Source organism: Meriones unguiculatus, chromosome 3 (assembly GCF_030254825.1).
Source record: "Meriones unguiculatus strain TT.TT164.6M chromosome 3, Bangor_MerUng_6.1, whole genome shotgun sequence".
NCBI classification, from domain to species: Eukaryota; Metazoa; Chordata; class Mammalia; order Rodentia; family Muridae; genus Meriones; species Meriones unguiculatus.
In genome coordinates, this window is record NC_083351.1 from 53,585,905 (window position 1) to 53,602,665 (window position 16,761).

Genomic DNA, 16,761 nt, shown 5'->3' on the forward strand with positions numbered 1-16,761 from the left:
TCACAGTTTTTAAAAGACATTTTATAGCTCCTGTTCTTCCCCATTGATCAAACTTTTGAAAGTGATTGCTTCTTTTTTTTTTTGCAGGTAGTATTTATGAATTTATGGGAATATAGTCACACAAGCATATATGTATATAAGTAACAATAGTTAGCAAAAAAGAGGCCAAGAATTAGAAAGAGAAGAAGGCGCATGTGGGAGGGCTTAAAGGGAGGATAGGGAAAGGAGAAATGATGTAACCAGAAAAGTAAAATGAATAATTAAAAATTATTCTTAGGTTCATTTGGCATTAGTAAAGTTTTAATTCAGAAAATGTGTTAGGAGAAATGAAGGGCAACTGAAAAGTATGTGGGTAAAGACACATTAACCTGGCAGGCCTGTTGATTTCATTTTAGAGCAGTGCCATTTAAAGTCAAAATGTGACCACATCCTCAATAAAGCGGGCCTATAAAGAACTCTTCTTCACTGACTGATTTTCTTTTAATATGCCCATTAGTGCAGTTCAGATTCACCAATATATTACTCAATGATATGACCCAAATATAGCTGTTTTAGAATAACTCAGGACTCCATCAGCGTCTTGATTCATTGTGTGCCCATTTGTGTGTGTGCATGTGCCACGACTTGGGATGCATCCACATTTTTGTCTCATTCAGGTTAACCGTACAATTTTTAAATTAAAAATAATTGATGCTTAGAAATAGGTTTCACTTAATGATGAAAAAAATCTGATCCTAAAAACAAAACAGTTGATTATTCTTCTTTCTGAAATGGTCCCACCTTATGCCACAGTTACACGGTTTTGTTTTTGTTTTTCTAGAATTCATAATCAATACAGGTGTGTGTAAACAATGTGAAGCTTTTGCATTTGTTGGGTTTTGTTTTCAGATAAGATCATGTTATGAAGCCCAACCTGGCTTTGAATCGTGATTCTCCTGCCTCAGCCTCCCAAGAACTAGGGTTATAGTCAGGCTTCATCACAGCCAGCCATGAAATTTCATTGATATGAAAACAGTATCATTTTTTTAAATTGAAAATAGTTCTTCTCTCATACATTGCATTGACCACAGTTCCCCTGCCCCGCTCTTCTTAGATCCCCCAAGTGATTGCTTCTTTGAAGATGTCTTTTGCTGTTGAAAACATCTCCCAGATCTTGCAAAAACCTTCCTTCAGAATACATGTTCCCCTTTAGATGTCCATGGCACGGGTCACTTACAAGATAAAAATTTTAACAAAAAGGCCTGGGTCAAGTTATTTTGCTATAAAATTGAGCCAATTCTTACTAAATAGCCAAAGAACATGTGCTTATAGGATGTGGCAGGGAGCTCTTCACTCGTATTAGCAATTAGCTAGGGAAGGAACGATTATAAAGCACATATAGTTGTAACATGCGATTACCCCTCAGTTACAAACAGTGCATCCTGTGCAGGATGGTGAGCGCTGTGCCTCCCATCTGCTTTTTAAGCACATGTTCCATGTATCAACGCACTTTTGTTAGCTTTTTGAGGAGAAAGTGCTCTTTAGTTTAAGATTAACACAAGCAGGGAACTAGAAAAGATCATCCTGAGTGAGGTATCCCAGGAGCAGAAAGACACACACAGTATCTACTCACTCATAAGTGGATATTAGACATATAATATAGGATAAACATACTGAAATCTGTACACCTAAAGAAGTTAATCAGGAAGGAGGACTCTGGCTAAATTATCAATCCTCATTCAGAAAGGTAAACAGGGTGGACATTGGAGGAGGTAGAAAACAGGCAACAGGACAGGAGCCTACCACAGAGGACCTCTGAAAGACTCTACCCTGCAGGGTATCAAAGCAGATGCTGAGACTCATAGCCAAACTTTAGGCAGAGTGCAGGAAAGCTTATGAAAGAAGGGGAGATAGAAATACCTGGAGGGGACAGGTGCTCCACAAGGAGAGCAACAGAACCAAAAACTCCTGGGTACAGGGGTGTTTTCTGAGACTGATATCCAACTACAGACCATTCATGGAGATAACCTAGAACTGCTGCACAGATGTAGCCCATGGCAGCTCAGTGTCCAAGTGGGTTCCCTAGTAATGGGAACAGGGTGCAGCCTTACCAGGCCACAGAGGAAGACAATGCAGCCACTCCTGATGAGACCTGATAGACTAGGATCAGATGGAAGGGGAGGAGGACCTCCCCTATCAGTGGACTGGGGGAGGGGCAAGGGTGGAGAAATGGGAGGGAGGGTGAGATTGGGAAGGGAAGAGAGGGGAGCTACAGGTAGGATACAAAGTGAATAAACTGTAATTAATAAAAATAAAAAAATTACAAAAAAAACCAAAAATAAAACAACAACAAAAAACAAACAAAAAAAGATAACACAAGCTTCAGGGCTACAATTTTCCACATTCCAGTCTCAATATTGTATTTTCACTCAGATCTATGTTGTTACGTAAAGGCAGTGCAAATACACATGTTTATGTTTAAAAGTCTGTAATTTAAAATAAAATGAAATAGTAATTTAAGATATTATTGTATAAAGACAATACTGCTTCCTCTGACTGTTTTTTTAACCACTTTCACAACATACTTGATAGAAAAACCAACCTAAAGGAAGAGGCCTTTTTATTTGGCTCACAGTTTCAGAGATTTAGTCTCTTGTCCTTGGTTCTGTTGATCCTGGACTCTTGGTGAGGAAGTCCTGCTGAGGCTGTGAGAACATGGGGGTGTTGGGGGAGATAGAGGACAGGAAGCAACACAGCAAGAAGGAGGGAAAAACAGTCCCAAGGTTTTCCTTCAGTGACTTTGTCCAGCTGTGCCCCGTCAAGTGATCGGTCCAGGATTTTAGTCCATTAGTGGATTAAACCACTGATTCTGTCAGAACCCTGGGGACCCAGTCCTCTCTAGAAAAGCCTCACAAACACACTTGACACGTGCTTACAATCTCTTAAGATTTTTTTTTTAGTCCACTTGGAGTAGCAGTGAAAGCTAGCTCCCATGCACACACACTTCCTAGGAAATCCGCTACTTGTACACCAGACAACTCACAGCTCGAATCACCTCAGATCATAGTGCATTCATTTAAAGCTCAGTGCTAAACATTTGGGGGTAACAGAAATAGACATGAAACCCACCCCACAAGGAACCAAAAGAAATAATTTAAATATAAATAAGTATAATATAAAAGGAAGATTGCCAGGCATGGGGTGCATGCCTTTAATCCCAGCACCCAGGAAGCAGAGGCAGGAAGGTCTCTGAGTTTGAGGCCAGCCTGGTTTATAGAGTGAGTTTCAGGACAGCGAAGGATACACAGAGAAACCCCTTCTTAGCAACAACAACAACCACAACAAAAGATTATGAATGATAGTAGAAAAAGGATTGTGCTGTAGGAATCACAAACCTACACAACACCTTTCAGAGTTCGTTCTTCAGGATCTTGGGAAATGCAGTCTGTTGTCAGTACAGGACCATATTTTCAGCCAAACTAAACAAGCTCCTTCAGGGGAAACAAATCCCTGAGAGTGGGTGCTCGTTGGTGCTCTTTGAGGATGAAAACACTGGTAAACTGGGAACAATAAGAAGACCCACCTTGGAAACTAGAGTCATGGATATCAGGTTGGAGATTTTTATTGTCTGTGCCTTTGTGCTGTTCATACTGGAGACATCTCCAAGGTGCAAAGGAAGTGATATCCACATGGATTTTCAGGTTCTTTTTGAATAACCAGTGACCATGGATAACTCAGCATCACCAGCCACAGCTGATGCACAGGGTAGACAGTAACCACCAGAAGACAGAACCCTACTGCTACACCATCCGGATTTTAGTAATGAATCACAGATAGTATTCCTAGTAGGCCTTTAAGTACTATGAAAGGAAGGAAGGAAAGAAGGAAGGAAGAAAGCAAGCGAGCAAGCAGAAGTTGTGTGCTTTTAAGTGGCAGGTAGGCAGCATTGGTTTGGCTTCGTGAAGACCCACCTGAAGAGGTGAAGTTTATTCTGAGACCAGAGTGATACAAAGAACTCTGGAAGAAGACTGTTCTTGGCAAAGGAAGAACTGAGTTCAGAGGCCTAAGGTAGGAACAAGTTGACTTGCTCAATGACTTAAGAAATACTGGCCACAGAGGAAAACAATGCAGCCACTACTGATGAGACCTGATAGACTAGGATCAGTGGACTGGGGAGGGTCATGGGTGGAGAAGAGGGAGGAAGGGTGGTATTGGTAGGGGAGGGGGGAGGGAGCTACAGGTAGGATACAAAGTGAACAAACTGTAATTAATAAAAATTAAATAAAAAAGAAATATCTCTATGGATGGGTTTGGGGGAGCCGCAGCCTTAGCTGCCACAACAGGGAGTTATTACCATAGGTTCCTGGCCGCACCCCCCTCCTCAAAAAGCAGTCTATGTCAACAGTAATGTCAACTGTACTATTATTGTTGTGTTGAATTCTGGGTCCTGAAAACATGTGGCTACTGAGCATTGAAACTTAGTTTTCTTTTTTTAATCTTCCTGCTAGATTTTAAAAAGCAAACATAGTGTGTGTCCTATTCTCTTCACTCCTTTATCTAGGCATCAGATGAACTCACAGCCAGGTGGCTTTTTTACTCCTTTGAGCTGCCTCCATTCTTTTCCCACTTCATGTATTTTAAAAACTCCCGTTTCTTCAGGCAGCCAGTTATAATTGGTAGTTAGAAAGTCAGACTGGGACCTCATGAAACTGAAAAGTTTCTGTAAAGCAGAGGATACCGTCATCAAAACAAAACGACTGCCTACAGATTGGGAAAGAATCTTCACTAACCCATTATCTGACAGAGGACTAATATCCAGTATATACAAAGAACTAAAGAAGCTGAAAAGCAGCAATCCAAGTAATCCAATTAAAAAATGGGGAACAGAGCTAAACAGAGAATTCTCGACAGAGGAATATCGAATGGCAGAAAAACACTTAAAGAAATGCTCATCCTCATTAGCCATCAGGGAAATGCAAATCAAAACGACCCTGAGATATCACCTTACACCCATCAGAATGGCCAAGATGAAAAACTCAAGCGACAACACATGCTGGAGAGGTTGTGGAGAAAGGGGAACCCTCCTCCACTGCTGGTGGGAATGTAAACTGGTACAACCACTCTGGAAAGCTATCTGGCGCTTTCTAAGACAAATAGGAATAGTGCTTCCTCCAGACCCAGCTATACCACTGCTAGGTATATACCCAAAGTTTGTTCAAGTACACAAAAAGGACACTTGCTCAACCATGTTTATAGCAGCTCTATTTGTAATAGCCAGAACCTGGAAACAACCCAGATGTCCATCAACGGTGGAATGGGTACAGAAATTGTGGTATTTTTATACAATGGAATACTACTCAGCAATCAAAAAGGAGGAAATCATGAAATTTGCAGGCAAATGGTGGGATCTAGAAAAAATCATTCTGAGTGAAATATCCCAGAAGGAGAAAGACAAACATGGGATATACTCACTTATATAGACCTATAAGATATGATAAACATAATGAAATCTATACACCTAAAAAAGATAATCAATTGAGCGGACATGGGGTAAGATAATCAATCCTCGTTTAGAAAGACAGATGGGATGTGCATTGAACGTATGACAGGAGTCTACTGAGCGCATCTGAAAGACTCTTAACTAGCAGTGTTTTCAAAGCAAAGACTCATGACCAAACCTTTGGCAGAGTACAGGGAATCATAAGAAAGAAGGGGAGTTAGTCTGATGGGGAAAGGATAGGAGCTCCACAAGGACCAAATATATCTGGGCACAGGTCTTTTCTGAGACTGACATTCAACCAAGGACCATGTATGGATATAACCTAGAACCTCCACTCAGATGTAGCCTGTGGTAGCTCAGTAACCAATTGGTTTCCCAAAGTGAGGAGAACAAGGACTATTTCTAACAGGAACTCAATGACTGGCTCTTTGGTCTCCCCACCCCCGAAGGGAGGAGCAGTCCTGTTAGGCCACAGAGGAGGGCTTTGCAGCCAGTCCTGAAGATACCTGATAAAACAGGATCAGATGAATGGGGAGGAGGTCCCCCCTATCAGTGGACTTGGAAAGGGGCACGGTGGAGATGAGGGAGGGAGGGAGGGACTGGGAGGGGATGAGGGATCGGGACATGGCTGGGATACAGTTAATAAAATGTAACTGATAAAAAAAATAAAAAAAAAGAAAGTCAGACTGGTTCGTAGTTTAAATAACTGCCAGGATCAGGCTGACACAGAAAAGAATTTACGTCTTTGAAGGGTAACAAACGAACAGAACAAATGAATAGAACAAATGAATCTTTTTCCTTAAGATGACAAAATAGAGATGACAAAGCCTTTGCAAGGTTAGGAGGAGGACCTCTTTGGGAAAGTCAGAGCAGCTTGTTTGCTTGGGCGTGTGCAGTTGTGGTGGAAGCAGCAGGCACTGCCTTCCCTCCACTCACAGATTCTCCTAAATGTTGTGCATGTGACAGAGCACATAGCTCTGTGGAGCAGAGAGGAGGGTCAGGGATGGCACTGGGGGGTGAGCGTGGAAGTCGGGGCTGGCACTCCAGACACAGTGATTGTGAACTGAACACTATAGATTAAAAGCTACTATACTGGGGAATTTTATTTTGGAAAATGTCATCTGAAATGATCACAGCACTCTCTCTTCCGTATCTATATTTAATTTCCTCTCTGTTTATGCATGTGAGTGCCAGTAATTTCAAATAATGGTCATGATGAAGGGTCCTCACTGCACAGATCATTCTGTGCTCCTAATGAAAATTAGAGCTGGAAATTGCTTCCTTATGTGTAGCTCAAACTGCCTTTGCACTAATTTCACTTTATAACGTCCACTTAATCCTCTCTTTACCACCCTATGAGTCCTTCTCTGTCCTTGAAGTTGCCTCCTTTGAAATCTTTATGGGTAGTTCTGGTTTCCCTTATGCTGTGGGTATCCTGATATTTTGTTTCCAACAGTCTTTAAGCTTGTAAGCAAAACAGTCTCTGCTCACTTTTCTCCCACTGCACTTTTTAATGAGTTCTGGTTCTGGAACACTACTTGATTTCATGTTGCGGTAAATATAAATGAGCTGAGCCTTGCCTCCTTCTCCCTAATGAATCCATTTTTGTCTTTCCAGCTAAGACCACCACGTATTGCTTACCCTAATTAGTATTCGCTAATGCTAATCAGGTGGCCATTCATTTTTTATATTTAGCTTCATCAGCTGACTACAGCTGATGAAATATATATATATGTATATATACTTATATATACTAATGTATACATATTAGTATATATAATGTATACATATATATATATATATATATACACACATTCCATAGGATTCCAAGGAAGAAATGTTCTACCCAAGAAGCTGCTGATCCAAGGGGCAGTTTGAGCAAAAGGTGTTATTATCAATGCTTTGTGTGTCAGTCTCTGTCCCTGTGTTTCAGGTTTCATAGGTTAGTGCTGTGACTAGGAAGATTTGTGCATTGACATTTTCCACATCAGAAATCACATCTAGTTTAAGGACCAAATGTCTGCTGTCTTGATTGTGGCTGTGGGGAAAAAGGAAAGAGATGGTGGTGTATGTAACTTTTAAAGATCTTCTTAAAGATTCTCATGAGAGTATATTATGGTTTTACTTATATAAAGAGAGAAATGAGGTGAAGTGTTTTGGAGAAGAGATTGGGAATCCTTTATTTCTCTAACTTTGGGGAATGGAGAGAGTTAATTGTGTAAATTGAGGAGGGCTCATTTAGAAGGGCTCTTGCGAAAGCAAAAGGTGAGATTTTAAGAGCCTTCTGTCCTTGTAAGTATACACATTACTGACAGGAAGACTGTCCTGCTGAACTGAAGTTTCCTAGTCTTACTGTAACTGATTACCAGTTTGTATACCCTCAACGATTGGACCTAGACACTATGATAGGCTCAGAACTTTTCATATGAATAGGAATGAAAAATTTAACCATTATTTGACTGGGATACTGATAGTCTTTGTTTCTGAAGAGCTCGCCAGGTAAGGGTCATGCTGGGCCACCTTTGGGACCATGTCCTGTCACTCCTAAAGGACAAAGTGCTTTGTGAGTGCCCAGAGTACCTGGTTTGACTGTTCTGACAGTGACAGACCTCGGTTGCATACATCTGTTCTTTCGCTAACATCATATATTTGGTATTCTGTGTCATCTCTTGTGTTTATAGGCCCAGGGATACTATGACAGACAAAAGACAGAAGAAGAGTGAGTGAGCCCCATTTTCAGAGATCATACTACCAGGCTGACTTTCGATAACACTGGAATCCTGCTTTAGAGAATGTGTAGGACTTCATTCATGTCCTGCTGCACCTGGCCCTAAGAAAACCCTCAAAGAGCACAGTTTAATTCCTTAGCATGTTCTGTTCCAGGAACAACTAAGTGTTGAAGCCTTTGGAAGCTTTGGAACATGGATGTAGATAGATAGTCAATTAAACTCACATACTTTGTGCCTCATCTATAAACATCTAAGAATTCATCTCTGAAGTTCTGGTGAGTGTGCTCTGTAAAATACACTTTTTTTTTTTTTTACTACTTTCTGGTTGAAAGAATTTGTTTATAGACTCTATGGGCATGTTAAACAGGGTTGGGGGTGAGTCTGGTTCATTCCAGTGGTCTTGGTGCCCTTAAGACTTAATGAGAAAGCCTTGGTCTAGTAAGTTTCACAAATGCCAAAGCTTGCATCAATTTATTCTCTATGTGTCTGCTTCTAGTAATGTGAATGTATTCACTCAACTAGTAAAAGTCACTAAAAATTTATCAACACCAAATTGCTTTATTAAAAACAGATTTTTAGCAGACTCATACAAATGGCACAGATATTTGTGCTTATATGCTAGCTACATAATAGAATTTTAACTTCTTGATTGTTAGTTTATCATTCTGTCATTTTTATATCTAAAAGATTCAAGGAGTGGTAGTTGATAATGTTGTTAGCTATTTAAAAAAACACATAATAACTACATATATTCTAAATTCTGTTTTTTGTGTGTGTGTGTTAAGGCCAACATGCTCTCCAGAAAATATTATGTACTGAGTGATGAGTATTTTATATTATATCTCTTCCCTTTCCTTTTTGAACTTTTACAGTGATTATGTTTAACTTCTGTAATAAAAAAAAGTTAAATGTTAGTTTAATGAAGACTTTTTTTAGCATGCATTTAGAGAAAAGGGAAATTTATTCTTTTTGCTACTGTGTTGCTTTATTTCTCTTTTAAAAACAGTCTTCTCATTACCCTCTAGCAAAGCTGCTTACCAGTTGCAGAAGGGACAGCATTGGCAAATTAAATACAGGTTTTACTCTCTTCAGCATAACTAGTGGAGAGTATTCTTTCCCTGCCCCCACTCAATCAAAATACTTCATCTTGAAACCTCAAAGTCTGAATTTTTGATAGGCATTACAAGTGAGTGTCTTGTGAAATTCAGTTTGAGAGTCACTCTTTGATCTGGGATATGGACTGAGGCATCTTCTAGGTTTCTTGTTTGTTTTAAAGGTTTATAACTGTGCATCTGTTTTATTGTCAGAAATCCCTTTTATTGTCAGAAATACTGAAAGACAGCGAGTCTCTGGTTTTCTCCAGTGTAAGCTGGAAGTCACATACTCAGGGAATGCTCACACAATATGAAGAACTGTAGTAGAGGGACCCAGACTGAGGAAGTTTGAGAACCACTATGCTAGACCCTCAGGCTAAGTAAAGAGTCAGTAATGTTTCTCTGTAAGGATTAATGTGAGAGTTTAATAGGGTAAGCCTGGGAACACCCTTGTGCTATCTACTAGAATCTCAAGAAGCTCCTCTTGTAAATCTCACTATCATTATTGTTCTCAATGTAGTTCCTCTTAGGTCCATAAGTTCCTTTCATTTGTGTGCCCCAGCAAGCCATCAGTGCCATCCCATCCTGAGATGAACAACACCTAAGGGTGCATGTTTTGCTAATGGGCATTTTCAATTAAGTCCTAAAAGCTATCAGGGACATAAAACCAGACTTACAGGGCAAGTGGCATGCCTCAGAAAAGGATATGCCTGTGGCTCAGCACTCTGAGTATGAGGCTCTCCCATCTGCTGTGCAGCTGTCAACTCTGAAATACATAAATACATAAAACATTTCAGGTAGTGATTAGAGCTAGGAAGAGAATGCAGCATAACTATCTAAAAGCAAGCTTCAAAACTTTCTCTAATACAGGCCCTAAGTTGCTAATCATTGCTTGGGGTATCCTAGAGTTTGGGTTGAATGTTTTGAACAACAAATGTCTTCATTAATCCCAACCTTTGGAAGGCCACAAGCAGAGAGCTTTGGCTAGGGAACACATTCTACCTTCTTTTGAGAGAGACTAGTTCAAGACTGCTTTCCATGTGGCCAGGGAGATTTTCAAATCAAAGAACACTGGACTCTTACCTGAAATGCAAGAACCTGTGCAGTTAGCTATATTTGCTCACACCCATTGGGATCCCCACCTTTTTCTTCTCTTATGTAGCAAACTTTTGTTCAGTCTTAGAATCATGCAGAATATCCATGGGGAGGGGCTTAGCAATGGTCTTGTTGAGTGGTCATGGACTAACCTCACAGTCCAGAGTTGCTCTTTTTACATCACCTTCCTTTCTTCCTGTTCCTCACACTCCCTTCCTCTGGCCTCTGCTGTTCTAGGCTCATTCTTGTCCTGGGTGTAGACTAGTTTCCCCCATGCTTCTCCACATGCAGGCCTTGCTTGTTTGTGTTTCAGGTCTGTCCAGGTGAAAGGTAACTTCATCTAATGTGAACTGTGAGCCCTACTTAAACCCCTGTCTTGCTTATGCTGTATTCTCGTCTTAGCTCCAATCACTACCTGAAATGCCATTACATATGTACTTATGTATGCATTTGCTTGTACTGGGAGTAACAATAGGGACGTTTGGCACCTAGGTCATTGCATGAGTGAGTGAAAGTGAGGCAGAACCCCACCATTTATTATAAGGGTCCTGAAGGGCCTCGAAATTCTATGAGTAGGGTACATCTACAAACAAACCTAGATCTGGCTGCTTGATACTCAAAAGGATCCAGTGACTCGGGGTTCTGCTGTTAGGACAAGCAAAAATATTTATTTGGGAAACCAACAAACCAAAGAAGATGGGAGCAAAGAACATTCTCAGGAGCTCTTCTGTGAGAAAGGGCATAAAGGGAAGGAAGAAGGAGCAGGTGGTGAGGTCTCAGGGCTCCACACAATGGACCTGAAATGGGACATTATCTTAGTTACTCTTATCTTGATGTTTTTAGTCCTTGGAAGGACTGAGAAAGATTATGTAGATTTAGGACAAATGAATTTTGTATGGTATTTTTTTCAAAACATTTTCTAGATGATTTTGTTGACATATAGAGATAAGTAGGAATCTGATTTAATACTTAAAGTAGCAAAGGAGGCCAACTTGAAGGTTTGTTACCCAGTTTAGTCACTGTACACTTGCAGAGCCAAATTGTAGGGCTTTCAGTTAAAGTAGCTTTCAAGTCCCTGAAAGTAAGCTAGGTAACCAATGTCATCATGGGCCATGCTTAGAAGTGATTTCTACAGCAAAGCTAGCTGGAGCCTAACTGTGTGGAGTTTAGCTGCATGGCCTCCAACAGTAGTGGTTGTTTTGTTTGGACATTTGGGTTTTGGTTTTTTCAGACAGACTCTCTATGCAGCCCAAGCTGGCCTGGAACTCAATATGTAGCTTAGACTGGTCCCAGACTTATGGCAAGCCTCCTGCCTCTATCTCTTGACTCCTCAGATAACAAGTATAAGCCATCATGCCTTGCTAAAATTAGCCACTTGAAAACCAAGTGAACTTAGAATGTATATTAGGCTTATCCTAGATATCCATCTTCCTCTGTGCATCTGTCCCTTCTTGTTGCCACCTCTGACTATGGAACATACCACTTTTTAAAAAATTATTTTTATTAATTACAGTTTATTTACTTTGTATTCTGGTGTAGCTTTCTCCCTTCTCCTCTCCCAATCTCACCCTCCCTCCCTCTTCCCCATCTGTGCCCCTCCCCCAGTCCACTGATAAGGGAGGTCCTCCTCTCCTTCCCTCTGATCCTAGTCTGTTAGGTCTCATCAGGAGTGGCTGCATTATCCTCCTCTGTGGCCTGGTAAGGCTGCACCTCAGGGGGAAGTAATCAAAGAGCAGGCCAATCAGTTCCTGTCAGAAATAGTCCTTGTCCCCATTACTATGAACCCGCTTGGACACTGAGCTGCCATGGGCTACATCTGTGCAGGGGTTCCAGGCAATCTCCATGAGTGGTCCTTGGATGGAATATCAGTCTCAGAAAAGACTCCTGTGCCCAGACTTTTTGGATCTGTTACTCTCCTTGTGGAGCTCCTGTCCTCTCCTGGCCTTACTATCTCCCACTTCTTTCATAAGATTCCCTGCACTCTGCCCAAAGTTTGGCTATGAGTCTCAGTATCTGCCTCAATACCCTGAAGGGTAGAGCCTTTCAGAGGCTCTCTGTGGTATGCTCCTGTCCTGTTCCCTGTTTTCTCCCTCTGAAGTCCATCCTTTTTGTCTTTCTGAATGGGGATTGAGCATCTTAGCCAGAGTCCTCCTTCTTGATTAGCTTCTTTAGGTGTACAGATTTCAGTATGTTTATCGTATATTATATGTCTAATATCCACTTATGAGTGAGTAGATACCATGTGTGTCTTTCTGCTTCTGGGATACCTCACTCAGGATGATCTTTTCCAGTCCCACCATTTACCTGCAAATTTCACGATTGCCTTGTTTTTTATTGCTGAGTAATATTCCATTGTGTAGATGTACCACAATTTCTGTATCCATTCCTCAGCTGAGGTGCATCTGGGTTGTTTCCAGCTTCTGGCTATTAAAAAAAAAAAGCTGCTACAAACATAGTTGAGCAGATGTCCTTTTTGTATACCTGAGTGTCTTTTGGATATATGCCTAGGAGTGGTATAGCTGGATCTTGAGGAAGCGCTATTCCTAATTATCTGAGAAAGAGCCAGATTGATTTCCAAAGTAGTTTTACAAGTTTACATTCCCACCAGCAGTGGAGGAGGGTTCCCCTTTCTCCACAACCTCTCCAGCCTGTGTTGTCACTTGGGTTTTTGATCTTAGCCATTCTGATGGGTATAAGGTGAAATCTCAGGGTCATTTTGATTTGGGAAGATGCCACTCTTGAAGGACAGAACAAAACTGCAGAAAGCTGATGAAGGCTGCCATATTTGACTGTAGCACCAAAGGTCTGGTTCGATTCATAAAATCCACACTGAGATCAACACTGGTCTTAGGTGTAATCCCCTAATCCAGTCTCCTGGATTGAATTCTAAACTGACAGCATCATTCATCTTTCATGTAGCCCCTGTGAGAATCATTTGTTTGGTTGGCCAGAATGCTTGCTCTGGGATGAGGGCAGTGCTGGTGTGGGACAGGGAGGACAGGTGGAGGATGACAGTAGATAAGACGGCCACCAGACAGCGTGAGGTCTTCCCAGGGAAGCTCCACCAGTGTGGCTGCTCACATCAGAATGGTGTTAATCAGGGGATCTTTTTGTATCAGCATTGTCAACATTTACTTTCACTTTACACATTGCATTTGCATCTGAAAAGACCAAGTATAATCAACATTTAAAGGATAACACTCAAATTTGCATCTGATTGAGCAGACATGTTAAGTAATTTTAGCCTAGCTGTTGCTAAGAAACCAATTAATAATGCTCCACATTTCATCAAAAATTGGATTCTGTCTGCTTTCGTTTAACTTCACAATTCAGCTGCTTATGCTATACTTTTTTCCCTTGGTAAATTGTGACAGACAAATTATCGTTTTACTACATTTATTTCTGTGATTACAATTGTTAGTCATATCTGTCAATACAGCTTCAAAGCTTTTCTTAATGCTTTAGGATGGAAAACGGAATTTTAACTGTTAATCATTCTTTTTCTTTATAGCTTATGGGTACCGAGTTACATTTTTGTGAAGGCTCTTCAAATTGTGGGTTAAAAAAAAAATTAAAGCAATCTTCCCTGTTCCATAATCACTCCTTCTCTGTATCGTGGCTAATAATTAGAATATTAGACACCATTCAGAAAGTGACAGACAGCTGATTAAGCATTCAGCTGCATTTTGTGTTGCTCTTTCTTCCCCTGGCTTCTAGGCCAGACCAGGTTCTGTCTTTTCTGCAGTGCATTTTTATTTTTATGACTATTTTCGATGATAGCCTCTGTTCTGAACAGTTAATGTTCTTTAGCTGTTATTGTTCCTTTTTGAGCCAGTCAACTGGGTAGTTACATTTAGTAGTAATGGCACTTCACAGTTTGATGTTTCATAGCATGGAACATCGAGTTAAAATGCTCATTAAGAGGCAAATGGTTGCTGTTCACTGGGTTTCACAATGTTTCAGACACTTGATTTGGATGATGCACGCAGACACATCTGATTCTTCAACCTAGTTAATGGTAATCACACCAAGCCAAGCTTCAGAAGGCAAAGTAGAATCTGCTTTTGTATTCTGTGGTTCACATCTTTGGAGCTTGGGTTCTGAAGATAAGATGCAAGTAACATAGAATTTAAAAACATCTGTGAAGTAAAATTTCAGCCTAGCCCCCTCTGTAGCACTGTGCCATGTAGGGCTGTGAAGTACTGGGGAGGTGGAGTGTCCCATCCCTCTCCCTCAAGAGCACGTGGACAGTGTTTAAATGGCTTTCCTGGCATTCTATCTCAGAATGCTTGGTTCAAACCTCAGAATTGGTCCTCCTGGGTAGGTCCAAGACCAAGGATCCCTTCTGAGGCTGTTCTCCTAACTTGCAGGTACACAGTTTCTTGCTGTGTCCTCAGACAGTTTGGTCTCTGTGCACATGCAGTCCAGAAAGCTCCCCAGGACTTAATTTCTTGAGATTCTGATGAAATTTGAGCATACCCAAAGGGCCTCAAAGTAATCTTAACTACCTCTGAAAGATTCTGTCTGACAAAGTTACATTCCAAGGCACATAAATTAGATCATCAACAACTTTAGGAAGACATAGTCAATGAACAGCAGGTATATCACTTTGTTTTAGTGGTCAGTGGTAGAGATGGCCTGAAAGGAAGCAGGAAGTTTGGTTGGTTTCTCTGTTTAGGTCAGATCTGAGCATGAACAGTATTATTACTCTGCCTCCTATTTTTGTTTATTATTTTGTTCCTTTGGGGCATTTTCTGGAGCCACTTTTTCCTGACTTACTTGACTGGTCATGTGGAGATGTGCCCGCCTACCTACCTATGAAGGGGCTGATGACATAAAGCATGAATCAGTGAACGATGAATGTTGCCATTGTGTGATGGTGATGGCCAGCTGATGCTTGGAATGAACATGCTGAGAGGGGCTGGGACTTTGTTTCATCTCTTCAGACCTGGAGGGGTAATGAAAGACAGGTCTCGTGGACATCTTAGGCCCAGCTATCTCCAGCCTGTGTCTTCTTCCATGTGCATCTGGGGAGCGCCCCTTAAGTCTGGTTCTCTGGCACAACCTCACCAATCTCATTTGCAGAAGAAGAGTCATGGAAGCGCTCCAGCCCGAGATCAGGGTCAGCAGTTCCTGTCAGGCTGACCCAGGTCACTGTGGTGAGTTCTGGAATTAGGGTCAGATAATCACAAGAGCTGTTGCAGAGGATATTCCAGATGTGGTGGGCTGCGTGGGCAGCTTAGGTGGAAGATGTCCTGTCCTAGGAACAAAAAAAAAAAAAAAAAAAAAAAAAAAAAGAAGGGGAAGAAGGCATAAAGGAAGGCATAAAGGGAAGAAAGGGCTCACGTGGCTAAGATAATTTTTTTCACAAAAGAAGATGCCAGTTGCAGATTTAAAATTGAATCTTAGAATGGTTTCATTTCCCTCTGGTTTTAATAATTCATTGAATTAAGCATAAATAAACACCCTTACCTGCTATCTTGCTGCTATGTTGAAAGTCCTTTACTTCAAAGGTTTTCATTAATACAAAGAATATTCTTTGCTCTTGAAACCTTTTTCTCCCATGTGAATATTGGCACCAGTCCAGCTATAGGCCTCAAGCTAGCTTGGAGAAAACTTTTGATAGCTTTTACATCATGGGACACATCCATCTTAGAAGACCACAACACTGGAGGGTGATTATACGTTGAAGATATAAATTTAATTGTAAAATATGGAACTGCTGCCTGAAGCAGTACATGCAGTTTTAACTGACACATGCAAGTTCATATATTTTGTTCAGTTAAACAGAATCTGTGTTTTGCCAGATCCCACAGAGAAACGTATAAGCACAAGACCTTAGATAATAGCCACAGATACACAGACATTTTTGCTGTGACATTTGACTTTTTTCTCCAGCTTAAACAAAAGATAAAATGCCTTTCACACTTAGGAGACTGAGGAAACATGAATGAGACTGGGTTGTCATTTCAGTGCCTATGAGTGGCAGGACTTTGCCTCCCTACGTGTGGAGCACAGGAAAGAGTAGCATAGACACAGACGTACGGCTTGTGTGAAAACCCACCAATACAGCATGCCACAGCCAGCTTTGTATATGACTTCTAGACCCTACCAGTCAGTTCCAAGTTATATTTGTAGTTAGGTAATTGCTACTTTGTATTGTAGATATTATTAATTATATTTCTGTGGTATCACTACCTGGATGTACAGCAACTCCCATCAGGGGTCCCACTGGCCAGAGAAGGCTAAAAGAAACCCTGAGTTTCACATAGACAGGAAATAAGACTAGCAGGGAAGTCTGTTACTTGGAAATTTGTGGATTTAGGGTTTCATTTACTAGCATCATTGAGCTCTCAAGCAGCTG

At 41.0% G+C, this 16,761-nt stretch overlaps 1 protein-coding gene across 3 annotated transcripts in view; it reads left to right on the forward strand.

Moving 5' to 3' along the window:
- Jazf1 (JAZF zinc finger 1) overlaps positions 1 to 16,761 on the forward strand; it is a 314,826-nt gene that overhangs the window by 45,366 nt on the left and 252,699 nt on the right. The window lies entirely within an intron of this gene.